We start from the raw sequence: 22,814 nt of genomic DNA, 5'->3' as shown, positions 1-22,814 counted from the left end.
AAGCCTGTGTGCCACAACTACTGAGCCTGTACTCCAGAACCCAGGAGCCACAACTATTGAGCCCACATGCCACAGATACTGAAGCCCTCACAGCCTAGAGCTTGTGCTCCGCAGCAATAGAGAAGCCACCACCATGAGAAACCCACACACTGCAATTAAGACGTAGACCCTGCTCGCTGCAACTAGAGAAAACCCCACGCAGCAACAAAGACCCAGCACAGCCAAAAATGCATAAATTTATTTTTTAAAAGAGAGATATACTAGAATGATTAGTTGGAGCCAAATCATAAAGAACCATTAATGCCATATTAAAAAATGTAGGTCTTGACTGGAAATAGTGGAGACTCACTGGAGAATGTGACAGATTTGAAGCACTCTTCCTAGAAGAATCTCAAAAAGCTTATGTGTGCTTGACAAAGTGATATTCATGAAAGTTCTTCTAAGAGTACTATTTATATATCCATTACAGACTCCCAAGTTATAAAGTTAAAATGTGGCTTAAGGACAAAAATTCAGTTAAAATTGACTATGTTTGTTCTGAAGATAAAGTTGATTTTGTGAGCAAGCAAAATGGCAATTTTGATCAGGACTCCTCAGTTGTGTATATGTGTGTGAGTCTTGTGAGTTTTATTTAAATTTTGTTTCCCATTTTCTAGCCTACAAACACCTAAATGTGCTTGTATACATGTACTGTTAGAGATAAACTAAACTTGCTCTCTTTCTGGTCCTAACTCCAACCTCTTTTCAATGTGCAACTTATGTCCCACCCATAAGAATTCCATGGAATCCTATGAATTCTGACATATACCCCTTTTGTCTATTATATCCTTCATGCCTGCTATAGCCCTGTCCGTCTTCATAGACCCAGTTTAATTACACCTCCTCTACTCTGAGACCTTCCTGAACTTCTACTCTTCACAAAATGAATGCCTCCTTCTCTGTGTTCTCAATGAAATACGTGTATCACTATTTTCAAATTGCTTCATATTTGTTTTTCATGTGCCCCCACAATGCTTCCAATAATGCTCCCATGTTTATCTTGAGTTACTTTAGTAAAGGAGATATCAAAGAGTGTTGCTATTCAAAGTGTGCCCCCCCCAACCAGTATACTTGTGATCTTGATAAAGACCACAACCCAAACTTCTAAATCTGCATCATATTTCCCAGTTTATTTTTATCACATCAGAGTTCTAAAAGTACTGCCATAAAATATCTAATATGGTTAATACATAAAAGATGTTCAGTACAGTCTGGCTTGATGGATGGATAAAGCATAGACAATCAGAGTGAGGCATTTAATGTATTATCAGTATACAGATGTGGTTTTGGAGTTTATCTCAGGGTACACCATAGATAACCTGAATAATAGATTAAGTTTATGTGCCATGAAACATCACCGAGAGCCATAAAATGATAAAAGACCCTGATGCATACCTGGAGTTTTTGGCAGGGAATGTTGTAAAGTATTCTGCAAGTTGAAGATCTTTTTAAAAATCACTATACCTCGACATATTTTGGCTTAGAACTACTTCACTGCATTCCAATATTTGTTTTCATTCCTGCATATTTTCTTCTGCCTTTCCTTCCTGCATCAATTCATACATGGAAGTTAGTTAACTCAGACTGTCAGCTGGTAAAACTGTCTTCAGAGAAAAACGTGAACATGTACTAAATTCAAGGACAAGAATCTGCAGGATTGTTGGGCTTATTGGGGCACCACACAGTAAGGAACATACTATAGCTGTAACTCCAGCAGGACTTGGAACAAGGTTAAAACTACAGAAAGGTGGAAGAACAGAAGTCAACCTGCAAACCTTCCAGATTCTTCCTCTAGAAGAAATAAAATTACTCCCAATTATTTTCAGCCCATGTGGCCAAGAGAGTCTTACTAAAGTTCCAAAATGGTGTCTCACTCCTCATGGAAATCGGAAAAGCACTGAATTAGAGGCAGCTGAGGACATCTCAAAGGATAAGACATGAACAAGCAAGGGGGCCTGTCACAGAAAAAGAGATAAGGAAAGAAATGATGAGTTTGTTTTCTTTTTCTGTGAAAGTTTTAATTCCCACATTTCCATTACTTAATGTGTCATTATTTCACTTTTCAGCAGTTGGCAAACAAACAACATTTCACCATTTATTTTAAAATTGGTAGTCAACACACAATACATCAGAATTTTATATTCTCTCAAAGGAAAATTCTCAAAAGAATCAAATCTGGAGCTTTCCTAGAGATTTCCCTTGGGAAGTTGACCTTCAAGTTCTTAGATATCAGTTATATACTCCTAACCAAAGGTTTAATTTCAGAGATTATGGGGACAGAGACTAAAAAGATCTGTCATGGACATTCCAGCCATAAATATGTGTAAAAACTGATGGGGAAGACTTTTCATTGCCTTTTAAAGGCCAAATTCCCAACCCAGAATTGAGGGTCATTATGATGTGGCCCGTTTCAATTTCTAATCTTATTTCTACCATGTCTGTCTTCTTTAGCCAAGTAGAACAAGTTGTGTTTTGTATATACCCTTTAATTTACTGTTTTTGAGATTCTGCTTACAGCTCTTTTCACTTATAATTCCCTTGCTTCCCATATCTCTTGATCAAAATCTATCCCATGGCTAAGACCCAGTGCAAATGACACTGCACTGAGGCTCCAAAATCCCCAATAACTGAAAATGCACTCTTTAAAATATCTCAGAGACACATGAGTTTCATTTAACAATATACTTACTCATATGCATGTTGAATGTAACTTACTAGACTGAAAGTTTCCTGATAGTTGGAAATTAACCCATCTTTGTGTTCTTTTATTGTACTTGATATAGTGATTTGCACATATGGAATGATTGAAGTATTCAGTAAAATGGTGAGACAATTATAATCGTTATTAGCCCTCAAGTTTTCTAAAATCCTAATTCAGTTGTCCCTTGAAAAACATGAGTTTGAACTGCATAAGTCCACTTATATGCAGTTTTCATTAATAGTTAATACAGTAGTACATGACCTACAGTTGGTTGAATTCTCATACATGGACCTATGTATAGCGAGAAACTCAGTACAGGGAAGTCGGACTATATTTTTTCAGTTATAATTTACCTGTTTATTTGTGTCACAAGATCTTTTTACTGTCTTTCAGATGACTTATGCATTCTTCTGTTTCATTTGGTCTTCTATTCAATTATTTTATTGTGTTATTTCAGTTATTAAATTCTTCATTTCTAATTGGATCTTTTTTATATATTGTCTAGTTCCTTATTAAAATTCTCATCATGTTCATTTATTGTTTTCAAAACTCAGTTACCATCCTTATAAATAATGTTTCAGATTCTTCATCATTTATAAATATAAATTATTTACATTTCATTATTTCTTTCAGGAGCTTTCTCTTGCTCTTTCAATTAAGACCAATTCTTTCAGCCTTTCATCTTGTTAAGTTTTCTCTGCCTGTATGAATTTAGGTGAAACAGTTACCTATTGAGGTCTTGAAGGTGTGTCCTTATGTTAGAGTCTTCATATACAGACTGCATGTGCACAGGTCCTTTGATGGGTGAGCTGGATTTGACATGAGTATATATCATATCTTTCTGCTAGGTATGCTAGGAGCTCTCAACTTGGTAGAAGATTGAGCAGGACATGGAGGGGCTAGAGCTGGAGCCAGATGTGAGCAGGGGATCCCGCTCTGCTCAGTGGTCATTACTGCCCTGTCAGGGGTGGGGTGTGATCCCAAGTTGTTTAAACAAAAGCCCTGAAGATCAGATCCAACCTTGTTCTGGTGTCCCTTTAAATGTGTGTTTCGCCCTGCCCAGTGCTAAGATGTTTGCTTCAGAATGGAGTAGTGCTGAAGTAAGGCAACCCATGTGGGCTGTTGACTCATGCCAGCCACAAAATTCTGAGCTTTCTCAGATGTACTGCCTGTGTTCATGAAGATCAGGAAGATCCCCTGGAGAAGGGAATGGCAACACACTGCAGTATTCACACCTGGAAAATTTCATGGACAGTGGAGCCTGGTGGGCTAAATCCATGAAGTTGCAAAGAGTTGGACGATTGAGCAAATAACACTTTCTTTTAACTTTTTCATGTTCCTTCTATGCCTAATTTGTTGAAAGAGTTTTCTCAATCTACTGATTTGATCATATGATTTTTATCCTTCTTTCAATTAATGCTGTGCAACACATTGATTAATATGTGGTGTTGAACTGTCTTTGCATCTCACAAATAAGTTCAACTTTACCATGGTGTATGATCCTTTTACTATGCTGATAAATTCAGTTTGCTAATATTTTGTTGTGGAAAAGGAAATGGCAGCCCACTCCAATATTATTGCCTGGAGAATCCCATGGACAGTGGAGCCTGGTGGGCTACAGTCCACAGGGTCACAAAGAGTCAGACATGACTGAAGTGACTTAGCACAATATTTTATTGAAAATTTTTACATCTGTATTCACTGGGGACATTGGCTTGTAAATATCTTTTCCTGTAGTGTCCTTATTTGGTTTTGGTATCAGCATAATTTTGGCTTTGTGATATTAGTTTGAAAGTATTTCCTCTTCTTATTTTTAGAGTTTAAGAAGAATTGGCATTAATTCTTTAAATGTTTGGTAGAATTCACCAATGAAGCCATCTCTTTTAGGGCTTTGCTTTGTCTGGAATTTTGATTATTATGCAATCTCCTTTCTAATTATTCATCTGTTAATATTTTCTATTTTTTCCTGATTTAATCTTGGTAGATTGTATATTTCTTAGAATTTATCAATTTCTTCTGTGCTATCCAATTTGATGGTGTATACATTGCTCATATCAGCTTCTTGTGATCTTTTTGATTTCTGAGGTGTCAGCTTTACTATCTCCTCTTTCGTTTGTAGTTTTATTTAGTTAAGTCCTCTCTCTTTTTCTTTTATAGCTAAGTTTGTCAACTGCATTTATAGTTTCATGAAACCAACTTTGCTTCATTGATTTATTTTCTATTGTCTTTCTAGACTCTGTTTCTGCTCTATTCTTTATTTCCTTCTTTCTGCTTTGTGCTTAGATTGTTCTTTTCTAATTCCATAACATGTGAAGTTAGTTTTCTAATTGCCGGGGTCCAGCCCCAGTGGATCCAGGGTAATTCGAAGTGAGGACAGAGTTGGCCATTAGGATAGAATTATTTAATTAGAGATATGGAGAGAGATTAGAAAAGAATAGTGTAGTAGGAAAATTAGTGGAGAAAAGAGGCTGAATAACTTGGTTTACAGGGAGAACCAATAAAACCCCGAGACAAGGGGTTTGCACTGTCTACGTAGGCCACCGGCACCTGCTTGACTAGCGGAGGGTGCCCCGCCTCGGCTCCCTCTCCCGTGGATCTTAGAAGCCAGGGCAAGTAAGTAGACAGGGTGACCCTCTGCACTCCAGATGGGAATTTAGCCAGAAAATGAGAAAAGATGACACGGGGGAAACCAGTCTTTCCAGGAACTGGTCCATTTCTTTATTTTCCAGTTCCACTTTTATACTTTGAGTTATACATAGAGATAAATGGAAAATACAAAGTCACGCGGGGTCAGCAGTCCTGACCCTTATTGAAACCACGCTTTCTTTCTGCATTCCTTCTGATATACAAAGTTCTCAGGTGATTTACATCATCTTCTGGCCAAGAGGCCTGCTAACATTTTATGACCCTTTCTGATGATGATTAGTCAACCAGAAAACTTATTTTCTCCAAAGGTGATTTTTCTTAAGTCAGGCACCACCCTCCGAAGGCACCAGATAAAGTTGCATTCCTACAGGGCAAAGGTGCAGTGGGCTATAATCAAGAAAAGAATTTATTTAGCCTAAGGTCTAATGTGATTAATATCAAGGTTGATACTTATTCCTCCTATATGCTAGTTATATCAATTAGTGTGTATAAGGGGCAGGGATATGTAGGCTTAGCAGCAAATATTGGCTCAACAATGAATCCCTCCACCGGTATAATTTCTAACTAACTTGCTAATACTATACTAATAATTTTCTAACTTCTCAAAAGAATCTGTATTTAGAAAGTTTATGGCATCTCATGCCTCTTACGGTTGGGAGGCTGTGAACAATCACATGTGGCTGGATAAACCTGTCAGGCAGGCTAGAGAGCCATCAGAGGAGGTTTTGGACTAAAACACTCTAGTCACGCCCAGGAGATTTATTAACTGGAGCTCTAAGTTAGCTCCTTTTCAGAGAGAGATGGTGGAGGATAGCCCCCCGTAATGTCAGAAGTGTAGGTGAAAGCATAATGCAGTAAGGTAGGCAGACTCTGGTTTGGGGGGTAGATGCTTGAGAATGTCCAGGGGGACCTCTGAGGCCTGATCCCACCTTTGCGTATGTCAGGCCTCCTTCCTTATGACCTTTGCCACAGGTGGGATTCCTCACGCTGGCTCCCAGCATTTAATATCTTTCTTTTCATAATATAGGCATTCCTCACTATAAATATTCCTCCTAAGACTGCTTTTGCTGCATCATATAAGCTTTCTTATGTTGTAGTTTTGTTTTTGTTTGTTTTAAGATACTTCATGATTTCCCTTTTTATTCTTCTTTAACCCATTGGTGGTTCAAGTGTGTGTTGTTTAATTTCCACATATCTGTGATGTTTTAAAATTTTTCTTCTTGTTATTAATTTGGTCAATACCACTGTGGTCAGAAAAGATATTTGATATGACTTCAACTTCTTTTATGCTTCTTTTTTTTTTTGCCATAAGTATGTGAAAGACATCTTTGACTATAGCTTTTTTCTTTAGTTTATCCTTATTTGTAATTTTTCTTGTGTTAAAAATTTTCAGTTTTAGTCCAGATGTAGAATAAAGGGAGTTATTCATCATGTTGTAATATTTGCATAGTTAAATTTGTCTTTGAGTTATAATTGACATATAACTTTATATTAATTTCAGGTATAATTTTTGGGTATAATTTTAATTATAAATGTCTTAGTATATGTATATATTGTGAAAGGATCACCACAATAAAGTCTAGATAACATTTTCACCATACATAGTTACAAACATTTTTCTTGGGTTAAGGATTTTTAAGGTCTATTCTTTAGCAACTTTCAAATATGTAATACAGTATTATTAACTATAGTCACCATGCTGTGTATTGCATAACCATGACTTATTTATTTTATGACTGGAAGTTTCTACCTTTGATTTCCTTTACCCATTTTCCCACACCCCACCCTCTACCTCTGGCAATCACCAATCTGTTCTTTGTATCAGTGAGCTTAGGCTTTTAGATTCCATATATAAGGGAGATTGATGGGGAAACAGTGGAAACAGTGTCAGACTTTATTTTTGGGGGGCTCCAAAATCACTGCAGATGGTGATTGCAGCCATGAAATTAAAAGACGCTTACTCCCTGGAAGAAAAGTTATGACCAACCTAAATAGCATATTCAAAAGCAGAGACATTACTTTGCCGACTAAGGTCCGTCTAGTCAAGGCTATGGTTTTTCCTGTGGTCATGTATGGGTGTGAGAGTTGGACTGTGAAGAAAGCTGAGTGCCGAAGAATTGATGGTTTTGAACTGTGGTGTTGGAGAAGACTCTTGAGAGTCCCTTGGACTGCAAGGAGATCCAACCAGTCCATTCTGAAGGAGATCAGCCCTGGGATTTCTTTGGAAGGAATGATGCTAAAGCTGAAACTCCAGTACTTTGGCTACCTCATGCGAAGAGTTGACTCATTGGAAAAGACTCTGATGCTGGGAGGGATTGAGGGCAGGAGGAGAAGGGGATGACAGAGGATGAGATGGCTGGATGGCATCACTGACTCGATGGGCATGAGTCTGAGTGAACTCCAGGAGTTGGTGATGGACAGGGAGGGCTGGTGTGCTGCAATTCATGGGGTCGCAAAGGGTCGGACACAACTGAGAGACTGAACTGAACTGAACTGATAAGGGAGATCATTTGATATTTGTTCTTCTCTGTCTGACTTTATTTCATAGATAGTGCCCCCAGTGTGCACCTGTGTTGTCACAAATGGCAATTATGTCAGTCCTTTTATTGCTGAATAGTATTCTATTATATATATGTATATGTATTTTGTGTACTTGTATGTGCACGTGTGTGTGTATGTGTATCCATTTATCTTAAGATTTTATTTTTCTCAAATTTGTTAAGGCTTGCTTTTTGACGAAACATCTATTCTGGAGACTGTTACATGTGCACTTGAAAATAATGTGTATTCATATGATGTTTGTTAGAATAACTTACATATTTCTGTTAGGTTCATTTGTTCTGTAGTGTTATTCAGAGACACTGTTTCTTTGGTGATTTACTCTCTGAATTCAACATCTCTCCAGTTTTGAAAGTGGATGTTAAAGTCTCCTACTATTATTGTATTGAGGCCTATTTTTACACTTAGTTCAGTTGGTATTTGTTTTAAATATATAGACATTCCAATGGTGAGTTCATGCATTTATAAGTATTAAGATCCCCAGGAGAGGGCAATGGAAACCCACTCCAGTATTCTTGACTGGAGAATCCCATGAACAGAGGAGCCTGGCAGGTTATTTAGTCCATGGGGTTGCAAGAGTCAGACATGACTTAGGGACTAAAGCACCACCAAGGACTTATTGTCATTTTTTAAATAAGCAATTGAAACCTATTATTGTCATTGTTTTCTGACTGGCTTTTAAATTCCTGTGTTCCTTTCTTCTTTTCTTACTGTTTTCCTTTATAGTTTCCTTTGTGGTATGCTTTAATACCTTTCTCTTTTATCTTTAGTGTATTTACTATATGTTTTCTTTGAGGTTTCCAGGAAGCTACATAAAACGTCTTATATTTATAATGGCCTGTTTGAAGATGAAAGTAGCTTATCTTCAGCTGCATATAAAAACTACACTTTTACTTTTCCTCTCTCCACATTTTATACTACTTTACATCATTTGTATTGTGCATCAATTAACAAATTGTTGTAGTTATTATTATTTTTAATACAATGGTGTTTTAACTATTATACCAGAAATAAAAGCAATTTACACATCACCATTACAGTATTAGGGTTTTTTTAACTAGGCTATCTATTTAATTTTACCAGTGAGTTTTATATTTTTATATGTTTTATGTTATTACTTTGTCTCCTTTCATATTAAACTTGAAGTATCCTCTTTAGTATTTCTTATAAGTTCTGTTTAATGGTGATAGATTACCTTACTTATATTTGTCTCAGAATGATTTTATCTCTTTATTTCCCAAGGAGAGATTTGCCAGATATACTCTTAAATGGCAATTTTTTTTCTTTCAGCATTTTGAATTTATTATCCCATTCCCTCATGGCCTTACAAATTTCCTACATAGAAATTTGCTAATAGATTTATAGGGGTTTTCTTCTAATATGAAGAGTTGTTTTACTCTTTCATAATTCTCTTTGTCTTTAACTTTTAATATTCTGATTATAGGGCATCTCCACATATTCTTCTTTGAACTGATCCTTCTTTGGGTCCTTTGAGCTTCCTATACCTTAATATCCAAATTTGTACCAAGACTCGGGAAGTTTTCAGCTCAGTTCAGTTCAGTCACTCAGTGGTGTCCACTCCTTGTGACCTCATGAATCGCAGCACACCAGGCCTCCCTGTCCATCACCACTTCCCAGAGTCCACCAAAACTAATGTGCATTGAGTTGGTGATGCTATCAAACCATCTCATGCTCTGTCGTCCCCTTCTCCTCCTGCCCCCAATCCCTCCCAGCATCAGGGTCTTTTCCAATGAGTCAACTGTTTGTGTGAGGTGGCCAAAGTATTGGAGTTTCAGACTCAGCATCAGTCCTTCCAGTGAACACCAGGACTCATCTCCTTTAGGATGGACTGGTTGGATCTCCTTACAGTCCACTCTCAACGGACTCTCAAGAGTCTTCTCCAGCACCACAGTCCAAAAGCATCAATTCTTCACAGTCCAACTTTCTTCACACTCAGTTTTCCTCACAATCCAACTCTCACATCCATACATGACCGCTGGAAAAACCATAGCCTTGACTAGACGGACCTTAGTCGGCAAAGTAATGTCTCTGCTTTTGAATATGCTATCTAGGTTGATCATAACTTTCCTTCCAAGGAGTAAGCATCTTTTAATTTCATGGCTCCAGTCACCATCTGCAGTGATTTTGGAGCCAAAAAAATAAAGTCTGACACTGTTTCCACTGTTTCCCCATCTATTTCCCATGAAGTGATGGACTGGATGCCATGATCTTCATTTTCTAAATGTTGAGCTTTAAGCCAACTTTTTCACTCTCCTCTTTCACTTTCATCAAGAGGCTTTTGAGCTCCTCTTCACTTTCTGCCATAAGGGTGGTGTCATCTGCATATCTGAGGTGATTGATATTTCTCCCGGCAATCTTGATTCCAGCTTGTGTTTCTTCCAGCCCAGCGTTTCTCATGATGTACTCTGCATAGAAGTTAAATAAGCAGGGTGAGATTATACAGCCTTGACGTACTCCTTTTCCTATTTGGAACCAGTCTGTTGTTCCATGTCCAGTTCTAACTGTTGCCTCCTGACCTGCATATAGGTTTCTCAAGAGGCAGGTCAGGTGGTCTGGTATTCCCATCTCTTTCAGAATTTTCCACAGTTTATTGTGATCCACACAGTCAAAGGCTCTGGCATAGTCAATAAAGCAGAAATAGATGTTTTTCTGGAACTCTCTTGCTTTTTCAATGATCCAGAGGATGTTGGCAATTTGATCTCTGGTTCCTCTGCCTTTTGTAACCAGCTTGAACATCTGGAAGTTCACAGTTCATGGTTTGCTAAAGCCTTGCTTGGAGAATTTTGAGCATTACTTTACTAGCCTGTGAGATGAGTGCAATTGTGTGGTAGTTTGAGCATTCTTTTGCACTGCCTTTCTTTGGGATTGGAATGAAAACTGACCTTTTCCAGTCCTGTGGCCACTGTTGAGTTTTCCAAACTTGCTGGCATATTGACAGTTTCACAGCATCATCTTTCAGGATTTGAAATAGCTCAACTAGAATTCCATCACCTCCACCAGCTTTGTTCATAGTGATGCTTTCTAAGGCCCACTTGACTTCACATTCCAGGATGTCTGGCTCTGGGTGAGTGATCACACTATCGTGATTATCTGGATCATGGAGACCTTTTTTGTACAGTTCTTACATGTATTCTTGCCACCTCTTCTTAATATCTTCTGATTCTGTTAGGTCCAGACCATTTCTGTCCCTTTTCGAGCCCATCTTTGCATGAAATGTTCCCTTGGTATCTCTAATTTTCTTGAAGAGATCTCTAGTCTCCCATTCTGTTCTTTTCCTCTATTTCTTTGCATTGATCACTGAGGAAGGCTTCCTTATCTCTCCTTGCTATTCTTTGGAACTCTGCATTCAAATGGGAATATCTTTCCTTTTCTCCTTTGCTTTTCACTTCTCTTCTTTTCACAGCTGTGTAAGGCCTCCCCAGACAGCCATTTTGCTTTTTTGCATTTCTTTTCCATGGGGATGGTCTTGATCCCTGTCTCCTGTACAATGTCATGAACCTCTGTCCATAGTTCATCAGGTACTCTGCCTATCAGATATAGTCCCTTAAATCTATTTCTCACTTTGACTGTATAATCATAAGAGACTTTATTTAGGTCATACTTGAATGGTCTAGTGGTTTTCCCTACTTTCTTCAATTTAAGTCTGAATTTGGCAATAAGGAGTTCATGATATAAGCCACAGTCAGCTCCTGGTCTTGTTTTTGCTGGCTGTATAGAGCTTCTCCATCTTTGGCTGCAAAGAATATAATCAATCTGATTTCGGTGTTGACCATCTGGTGATGTCCATGTGTAGAATCTTCTCTTGTGTTATTGGAAGAGGGTGTTTGCTATGACCAGTGCATTTTCTTGGCAAAACTATTAGTCTTTGCCCTGCTTCATTTCGCATTCCAAGGCCAAATTTGCCTGTTACTCCAGGTGTTTCTTGACTTCCTACTTTTGCATTCCAGTCCCCTATAATGAAAATGACATCTTTTTTGGGTGTTAGTTCTAAAAGGTCTTGTAGGTCCTCATAGAACCATTCCACTTCAGCTTCTTCAGCGTTACTGGTTGGGGCATAGGCTTGGATCACCGTGATATTGAATGTTTTGCCTTGGAAACGAACAGAGATCATTCTGTTGTTTTTGAGATTGCATCCAAGTACTGCATCTCGGACTCTTTTGTTGACCATGATGGCTACTCCATTTCTTCTAAGGTATTCCTGCTCCCAGTAGTAGATATAATGGTCCTCTGAGTTACATTCACCCATTCTAGTCAATTGTAGTTGGCTCATTCCTAGAATGTCAACGTTCACTCTTGCCATCTCTTGTTTGACCACTTCCAATTTGTTTGATTCATGGACGTAACATTCCAGGTTCCTATGCAATATTGCTCTTAAATCATCAGACCTTGCTTCTATCACCAATCACATCCACAACTGGGTATTATTTTTGCTTTGGCTTCATCCCTTCATTCTTTCTGGAGTTATTTCTCCACTGATCTCCAGTAGCATATTGGGCACCTACCAACCTAGGGAGCTCCTCTTTCAGTATTCTATCATTTTGCCTTTTCATACTGTTCATGGTGTTTTCAAGGCAAGAATACTGAAGTGGTTTGCCATTCCCTTCTCCAGTGTACCACATTCTCTCAGACCTCTCCACCATGACCCCTCCGTCTTGGGTGACCCCACACGTCATGGCTTAGTTTCACTGAGTTAGACAAGTCCGTGGTCCATGTAATCAGATTGGCTAGTTTTCTGTGATTATGGTTTCAATGTGTCTGCCCTCTGATGCTCTCTCACAACACTCACCATCTTACTTGGGCTTCACTTGCCTTGGACGTGGGGTATCTCTTCACAGCTTCCCCAGCAAAGCACAGCCGCTGCTCCTTACCTTGGACGAGGTCACCTCTCCTGACCTTGAACACAGAGTAGCTCCTCTTGGCCCTCCTGCGTCTGTGCAGCCGCAGCTCCTTGGATGTGGTGTTGCTCCACTTGGTCACTGCCCTTGACCTCTGAAAATGCTTTCTTAAAATAAGATTCCTTCCCCTGTCTGTCTCCTTCTGGGATCCCACAATGTAAATACTCATTCACTTTATGCTCTCCTTTAATCACATAGACCTTCTTCACAATTTGTTCTTATACTTGGTGTTCCTCTAATTTCAAATGATCTACCTTCAAGTTTTCTGATCCTCTCTTCTACATAATAAAGTCTTTTGCTGAAGCTCTATTAAAATTTTCAGTTTTGCATTGTATTCTTCAGCTCTAGTATTTCTGTTTTGTTCTTTTCATGATTTCTTCTTTATTAAACTGATTTTGTTCATGCATTGTTTTATTATTTCATTTAGTTATCTGTGTTCTCACATTTCATTGAGTTTCTTTAATATTATTTTGAATTCATTGTGAGGCAAGTCAGATTTCAATTTCTTTGGGTTCAACTATTCGAGCTTTATTAGTTCCCTTTGGGGCATCATGTTTGCTTAACTTTTCAAAGTGCATGCTACCTTGCATTGGTATCTGTGCATATGAAGGAACAAACACCTCTTCCAATATTGTCATTATGGTCTGGGGAGATAAGGACCTCCTTTCAGTTCTCCAGGCTGATGGGATTACCTCCAAAGTTGCAGTTGTGCTGAGCTGGAGCCAATTTCAAGGCTATCTCTTGGTCTGCTGTGGAGTACACAATTGACAGACTTCTTATCAAGTGTTTGATTAGGTGTGGATCCTGTCTGGTCCCTCAGTAGATGTGACCATCTCCAGAATCTTATTAAGTATGATGGCATTGGGACAAGGGTATGGCTTCAGAATACACACTTTGGTCCTCATGGGTTCTATTACCAAGTACACAGGTAGATATAGCTCCCACAAGATCCCTGGGAGTACTTTCACTGGGTTGTTGGGTGGACCCCTGAGTAAAGAGGACTGGCACTGGACTGTGGCTGAGATGAGCTGGAACCAATCACCAGGGATATTTTAGGTTCCATAGCCCAGATTAGGTCTGCAGATCTGGACCTGGAGGCATTAAGAGCATTTCTCCCACCATATCTCTTGGCCTCAACTGCACCAGGGTATCACAATTTGGATCCTAAAGTTCCCATAAGACACTTTTTGAATGAATGTCAAATTATTGTTGTTCACAGGGAACATGAGAGGAAGATCTCTTACCTGACACCTTGCTGATGCCAGCTTCCTAATTAGTCCTATAAAGAGATAAATGCATGCAGAAAACATACTGTTGCTTCCTGAAACATCATGTCCTGTAACCACTCATAATGGTGGAAGTGTAGGTTTTACTATATTGAACCAGATAAGTCTTCAGTGGGATTTAGTCCCAAGATTAAGCACTGAGTAAATGTTACACGAGTTGCCAAACTACTTGAAAATAATAGGACTCAAAAAAACTTGAAGATGAAAATATATTGAGATTATTTTCTAAGAGCTCCAGATTATTTTTGACAGAATATCAGCACCAAGATATGTTATAAACTGTCAAATACTACATATTAGCAACAGATTACTCTTACCTATGGCTCAGCTATGACTTTATGCACAGATTGTGGTATACAAATTTTTACATTGTTTTCTATGCCTAATGATAATGAACATGAACATGATAATGATAATACTGGTAATTTGGGCCTTCTGATTCTGGAAATTGGCCATTCTTGTCAATTCTTGTGCCTTTTCAAATCTGTAGACCCTTAGCTGAACACTGACTCCAGATAGTATTAGTCCCTGATGTCTCCAAAACCATACTCTTCCAACCTTTTAGAAAACTTAAATGTAAAAAGCAAGTTGTTGTTGTTCAGTTGCTAAGTCATGTCCCAATCTCTGCGACCCCCATGGACTGCAGTGTGCCAGGCTTCCCTGTTCTTCACTGTCTCCAGGAGTTTCCTCAAACTCATGTCCATTAAATCAGTAAACCCATACAACCATCTCATCCTCTGTCACCCAGTTCTCCTCCTGCCCTCAGTCTTTCCCAGCATTAGGGTCTTTTCCAATGAGTTGGCTCTTCAGATCAGGTGGCCAAAGTATTGGAGCTTCAACATCAGTCCTTCCAAAGAATATTCAGGGTCAAATACTACATTACATGGCAAAATGTCAGTCAAGCTTACTACACCTTCAGTTCAGTTCAGTTAAGTGGCTCAGTCATGTCTGACTCTTTGCAACCCCATGAATTGCAGCACGCCAGGCCTCCCTGTCCATCACCAACTCCCAGAGTTCACCCAAACTCATGTCCATCGAGTCAGTGATACCATCCAGCCATCTCCTCTGTCATCCCCTTCTCCTCCTGCCCCCAATCCCTCCCAGCATTAGAGTCTTTTCCAATGAGTCAACTCTTCGCATGAGGTGGCCAAAGTACTGGAGTTTCAGCTTTAGCATCAGTCCTTCCAATGAACACCCAGGGCTGATCTCCTTCAGAATGTACTGGTTGGATCTCCTTGCAGTCCAAGGGACTCTCAAGAGTCTTCTCCAACAACAAGTTCAAAACCATCAATTCTTCGGTGCTCAGCTTTCTTCACAGTCCAACTCTCAAATCCATACATGACCGCAGGAAAAACCATAGTCTTGACTGGACAGACCTTCGTTGGCAAAGTAATATCTCTGCTTTTGAATATGCTATCTAGGTTGGTCATAACTTTCCTTCCAAGGAGTAAGCATCCTTTAATTTCATGGCTGCAGTCACCATCTTCAGTGATTTTGGAGCCCCCCAAAATAAAGTCTGACACTGTTTCCACTGTTTTCCCATCTATTTCCCATGAAATGATGGGGCCTAAAAAATGATTTATATACTGTCTCTCCCATTAGACTTCTAGATCAAGAAAGGAAGTGTCTGTTAATAATTATTTGCCACCGCCAACTTATTTAAAGGGGCATGGCACATCCAAGATTTTTGATTGCTTGATGAATGAACTAATGAGTAGCTACATTAACCAGCTTATAAATATACAAATCATCTGTAAGTTTACAGAACATCATCTCTCCATTATGTTCTTTATTCTTCAAGGCTTGTACTCACATCTCCATGTCATTTATGTATGATCTTGTGTATTTCTTTATATTTCCAATGGGGTTATCAGGATAATCAATAAGAGAAGCCTAAAACAAATTTATTCCCATTTGTAAGTAGAACCCCAATGGGCAGTACATGTGCAATCACATATCCAGAAAGATACAAGAAAATCAGCATACTCTGGACCCAGGAAACAAGTTTTCTAAAATGTGTCTGACAAGTCAGAATGCCTAAGTAATTCCACTAGGGTTATCACAATGAATAGTAATATGAAGATGGCCCCAGAGGAAGATATACCAAAGTTGAGCCCAGATTGCACAAATTAATGTTGGGAAAAGGTAAGAGCCAGGCAACAGATCAAAGAACTGGAGAGTAATTGGTTACCTCCAAAAACAGACTATTTTTCTAGATTCCATATATATGCATTAATATACAATCTTTTTTTTTTTCTTTCTGACTTACTTCACTCTAAATAACAGCTCTAGGTTCATCAGCCTCACTAGAACTGACTCAAATTCATTCTTTTTCATGGCTGAGTAATATTCCATTGTATATATGTACCAAATTATGTTGATAAATCTATTTGCAGGGAAGAAATGGAGATGCAGATGGAGAGAACAGGCTTGTGGACACAGTGGGGGAAAGAGAGAGTGGGACAAATGGAGAGAGTAGCATCAAGATGTATACACTGCTGCTGCTGCTGCTAAGTCACTTCAGTCGTGTCCAACTCTGTGCAACCCCATAGATGGCAGCCCACCAGGCTCCCCCGTCCCTGGGATTCTCCAGGCAAGAACACTGGAGTGGGTTGCCATTGCCTTCTCCAATGCATGAAAGTGAAAAGTGAAATCGAAGTCACTCAGTCATGTCCGACTCTTAACGACCCCATGGACTGCAGCCTACTAGGCTCCTCTGTCCATGGGATTTTCCAGGCAAGAATACTGGAGTGGGTTGCCATTGCCTTCTCTGGATGTATACACTACCATTTGTAAAATAGATAGCTAGTGGGAGTTGCCAAGAAGGTGATGACACCCCACTCCAGTACTCTTGCCTGGAAAATTCTATAGAAAGAGGAGCCTGGTGGACTGTGGGATCACAAAAAATTGGACACAACTGAGCACACACATATTTTGCTTCAGGTGTACCTGGTTACTTTTATTTTTTCTTTATTAAATTTAATTATTCCTTTATTATTGAGGCATAGCTGATTTCCTTTTTTTCATTTTTTATTGGTGTATAGTTTATAATGTATTAGTTTCAGGTGTACAGCAAAATTGTACAGTTATACATGTAGCCATTCTTTTTTAGACTCTTTTCCCATATAGGTTACTACAGAATATTGAATAGAATTTCCTGTGCAATATGGAAGGTCTTTGTGGATTATCTATTGCATATATACTAGTATGTATATGTTAATCCCAACCTCCTAATTTATCCCTCCCCAACTTTTCCCCTTTGATAAATATAAGTTTGCTTTTGAAATCTGTGAGTCTGGTTACTTTTAAATATAGAGGAAAGAATATGAGTAAGTATATGAACTCGAGAAAATCACTGAATCTCTGAGCCCATTTTCTCATCTTTGATTGATCAAATGAGGTGTTGTACATAAAGTACCTCACAGAATGGCTGACTTATAAGTGCCTCCAAATGATAATACCACAACATTCTCCATTCTTATTTGTCAACTGTTGGTGTAAGACAAAATAGAGCAGATTCCTAAGAAGATACAGATGGCTGTCTTTTCACCTTGCTTATAGTTTCCTTTGTTGTGCAGAAGCTTTTAAGCTTAATTAGGTCCCATTTGTTTATTTTTGCTTTTATTTCCAATATTCTGGGAGATGCATCATAGACGATCCTCTGTGCTTTATCTAGGAGAGTGTTTTGCCTATGTTCTCCTCTAGGAGTTTTATAGTTTCTGGTCTTAAGTTTAGATCTTTAATCCATTTTGAGTTTATTTTTGTGTATGGTGTTAGAAAGTGTTCTAGTTTCATTCTTTTACAAGTGGTTGGCCAGTTTTCCCAGTACCACTTGTTAAAGAGATTGTCTTTAATCCATTGTATATTCTTCCCTCCTTTGTCAAAGATAAGGTGTCCATTCAGTTCAGTTTAGTTCAGTTGCTCAGTCGTGTCCGACTCTTTGCGACCTCATGAATCGCAGCACGCCAGGCTTCCCTGTCCATCACCATCTCCTGGAGTTCACTCAGACTCACGACCATCGAGTCAGTGATGCCATCCAACCATCTCATCCTGGGTCGTCCCCTTCTCCTCCTGCCCCCAATCCCTCCCAGCATCAGAGTCTTTTCCAATGAGTCAACTCTTCGCATGAGGTGGCCAAAGTACTGGAGCTTCAGCTTTAGCATCATTCCTTCCAAAGAAATCCTAGGGTTGATCTCCTTCAGAATGGACTGGTTGGATCTCCTTGCAGTCCAAGGGACTCTCAAGGGTCTTCTCCAACACCACAGTTCAAAAGCATCAATTCTTCAGCGCTCAGCCTTCTTCACAGTCTAACTCTCACATCCATACATGACCACAGGAAAAATCATAGCCTTGACTAGACGGACCTTAGTCAGCAAAGTAATGTCTCTGCTTTTGAATATACTATCTAGGTTGGTCATAACTTTTCTTCCAAGGAGTAACCATCTTTTAATTTCATGGCTCCAGTCACCATCTGCAGTGATTTTGGAGCCAAAAAAATAAAGTCTGACACTGTTTCCACTGTTTCCCCATCTATTTCCCATGAAGTGATGGGACCAGATGCCATGATCCTCGTTTTCTGAATGTTGAGCTTTAAGCCAACTTTTTCACTCTCCTCTTTCACTTTCATCAAGAGGCTTTTGAGCTCCTCTTCACTTTCTGCCATAAGGGTGGTGTCATCTGCATATCTGAGGTGATTGATATTTCTCCCGGCAATCTTGATTCCAGCTTGTGTTTCTTCCAGTCCAGCGTTTCTCATGATGTACTCTGCATAGAAGTTAAATAAGCAGGGTGACAATATACAGCCTTGACGTACTCCTTTTCCTATTTGGAACCAGTCTGTTCCATGTCCAGTTCTAACTGTTGCTTCCTGACCTGCATACAGATTTCTCAAGAGGCAGGTCAGGTGGTCTGGTATTCCCATCTCTCTTAGAATTTTCCACAGTTTATTGTGATCCACACAGTCAAAGGCTTTGGCATAGTCAATAAAGCAGAAATAGATGTTTTTCTGGAACTCTCTTGCTTTTTTGATGATCCAACGGACATTGGCAATTTGATCTCTGGTTCCTCTGCCTTTTCTACAACCAGCTTGAACATCAGGGAGTTCATGGTTCATGTATTGCTGAAGTCTGGCTTGGAGAATTTTGAGCATTACTTTACTAGCATGTGAGATGAGTGCAATTGTGCAGTGGTTTGAGCATTTCTTGGCATTGGCTTTCTTTGGGATTGGAATGAAAACTGACTTTTCCAGTCCTGTGGCCACTGCTGAGTTTTCCAAATTTGCTGGCATATTGAGTGCAGCACTTTCACAGCATCATCTTTCAGGATTTGAAACAGCTCAACTGGAATTCCATCACCTCCACTAGCTTTGTTCGTAGTGATGCTTTCTAAGGCCTATTTGACTTCACATTCCAAGATGTCTGGCTCTAGATTAGTGATCACATCATCATGATTATCTGGGTCGTGAAGATCTTTTTTGTACAGTTCTTCTGTGTATTCTTGCCACCTCTTCTTAATATCTTCTGCTTCTGTTAGGTCCATACTTTTTCTGTCCTTTATCGAGCCCATCTTTGCATGAAATGTTCCCTTGATATCTCTAATTTTCTTGAAGAGATCTCTAGTCTTTCCCATTCTGTTCTTTTCCTCTATTTCTTTGCATTGATCGCTGAAGAAGGCTTTCTTATCTCTTCTTGCTATTCTTTGGAACTCTGCATTCAGATGTTTATATCTTTCCTTTTCTCCTTTGCTTTTTTCCTCTCTTCTTTTCACAGCTATTTGTAAGGCCTCCCCAGACAGCCATTTTGCTGTTTTGCATTTCTTTTCCATGGGGATGGTCTTGATCCCTGTCTCCTGTACAATGTCATGAACCTCATTCCATAGTTCATCAGTCACTCTATCTATCAGATCTAGACCCTTAAATCTATTTCTCACTTCCAGTGTATAATCATAAGGGATTTGATTGAGGTCATACCTGAATGGTTTAGCGGTTTTCCCTACTTTCTTTAATTTAAGTCTGAATTTGGCAATAAGGAGTTCATGATCTGAGCCACAGTCAGCTCCCGGTCTTGTTTTGTTGACTGTATTGAGCTTCTCCATCTTTGGCTGCAAATAATATAATCAATCTGGTTTCGGTGTTGACCATCTGGTGATGTCCATGTGTAGAGTCTTCTCTTGTGTTGTTGGAAGAGGGTGTTTGCTATGACCAGTGCATTTTCTTGGCAAAACTCTATTAGTTCATAGGTGCATGGATTTAACTCTGGGCTTTCTATTTTGTTCCATTGATCTATATTTCTGTCTTTGTGCCAGTACCATACTGTTTTGATGACTGTGGCTTTGTAGTAGAGCCTGAAGTCAGGCAGGTTGATTCCTCCAGTTCCATTCTTCTTTCTCAAGATTGCTTTGGCTATTTGAGGTTTTTTGTATTTCCATACAAATGGTGAAATTATTTGTTCTAGCTCTGCCTTATGACCCAGCAATCCCACCGCTGGGCATACACACCTAATTGAAAGAGACACATGTGCCCCAGTGTTCATCACAGCACTGTTTATAATAGCCAGGACATGGAAGCAACCAAGATGTCCATCGGCAGATGAATGAATAAGAAAGCTGCGGTACATATACACAATGGAGTGTTCAGTTAAGTTCAGTCACTCAGTCGTGTCCGACTCTGCAACCCCATGAATCGCAGCATGCCAGGCCTCCCTGTCCATCACCATTTCCTGAAGTTCACTCAGACTCATGTCCATCGAGTCCGTGATGCCATCCAGCCATCTCATCCTGGGTCGTCCCCTTCTCCTCCTGCCCCCAATCCCTCCCAGCATCAGAGTCAACTCTTCTCATGAGATGGCCAAAGTACTGGAGCTTTAGCTTTAGCATCATTCCTTCCAAAGAAATCCTAGGGTTGATCTCCTTCAGAATGGACTGGTTGGATCTCCTTGCAGTCCAAGGGACTCTCAAGAATCTTCTCCAACACCCCAGTTCAAAAGCATCACTTCTTCAGCGCTCAGCCTTCTTCACAGTCCAACTCTCACATCCATACATGACCACAGGATAAACCATAGCCTTGACTAGATGGACCTTAGTTGGCAAAGTAATGTCTCTGCTTTTGAATATACTATCTATGTTGGTCATAACTTTTCTCCAAGGAGTAAGCGTCTTTTAATTTCATGGCTGCAATCACCATCTGCAGTGATTTTGGAGCCCCAAAAAATAAAGTCTGACACTGTTTCTACTGTTTCCCCATCTATTTCCCATGAAGTGATGGGACTGAGTGCCATGATCTTTGTTTTCTGAATGTTGAGCTTACTCACCCATTAAAAAGAATACATTTGAATCAGTTCTAATGAGATGGATGAAACTGGAGCCTATTATACAGAGTGAAGTAAGCCAGAAAGAAAAACACTAATACGGTATACTAACGCATATATATGGAATTTAGAAAGATGGTAACGATAACCCTGTATGCGAGACGGCAAAAGAGACACAAATGTATAGAACAGTCTTTTGGACTCTATGAGAGAGAGAGAGGGTGGGATGATTTAGCAGAATGGCATTGAAACATCATATGTGAAACATCATATCATATATGAAACAAATCGACAGTCCAGGTTCAATCATGATATTGGATGCTTGGGGCTGGTACACTGAGATGACCCAGAGGGATGGTACGGGGATGGAGGAGGGAGGGGGCTTCAGGATGTGGAACACGTGTATATCTGTAGCTGATTCATGTTGATGTATGGCAAAACAAGTACAACATTGTAAAGTAATTAACCTCCAATTAAAATAAATAAATTTATATTTTAAAAAAGAAGAAGAAGAAGATGCAGATGCTATGATACGTTCTCCATAACTCATTGCCAGAAATTTTCAGCTGACATTTTCTCCTTTCATTTCCAGGCTGCTTGCTTCTGAAAGCTAAGTTGTATGTTTTCTCTAGCTTTCTATCCCTAGAGGATTGCTTATCATCAAAGGCTTGTAAGCCGAAATGTCCTTCGTTTTTTCCTCCTAAGAAAAATAGTTTTTACACATTTGTCCTCTCTCTAAAGATTCCTTCCTCTTTTTGCAAAGCAAAGGCTTGACCAGGTTTTCTTAACCACTTCCTCTCAGCTCCTCCCCTTCTCTGTGCATGGACTGAAAGGTGGACATTGGCAGATATCAGGATATCCTGATTTGTCCCTGCCCCTACCAACCAGAGCCAGAAGCAGTCTACTGCCTGAAGGAGAAAAGGGGAACTTGACTTTCTGTCAGTTAATTTATCTCTTGGAAACAAAATGGGTAGGGAGGAGAGGGTTCTTGAGGGCTTATCTAGATTGTCCATTTTGAGCTGTGCACGACAAAAAATAACTGTTTTGATTTATACTAAAAAATTAATGTGTTAATTATTACTATCAGATACAACCAGAACATTTCACCTTTTTATCATCCTGATCAGATTAGAACTGCCAGTATAAATTTATTGCCCCAGCTTATCCTCCCTTCCTTCATGCCTCTAAACAATTTCTTTCCTCTGCCTATAATGTGCTTTTCCTCCTCCTTCAGCTGGATAAATCCTAGTACATTTATTCACTCAACAAGCCTTTATTCAGGGAGTTGCCTGGCTGGATGTGTGGGTGTGTGAATCTCCAGGACACAGAAGGTGGTGATGAGTTACAGCTGAGAATAGCAGAC

The sequence above is a fragment of the Budorcas taxicolor genome, chromosome 14 (assembly GCF_023091745.1).
Source record: "Budorcas taxicolor isolate Tak-1 chromosome 14, Takin1.1, whole genome shotgun sequence".
NCBI classification, from domain to species: Eukaryota; Metazoa; Chordata; class Mammalia; order Artiodactyla; family Bovidae; genus Budorcas; species Budorcas taxicolor.
Note: the sequence above shows the minus strand (reverse complement) of the source record.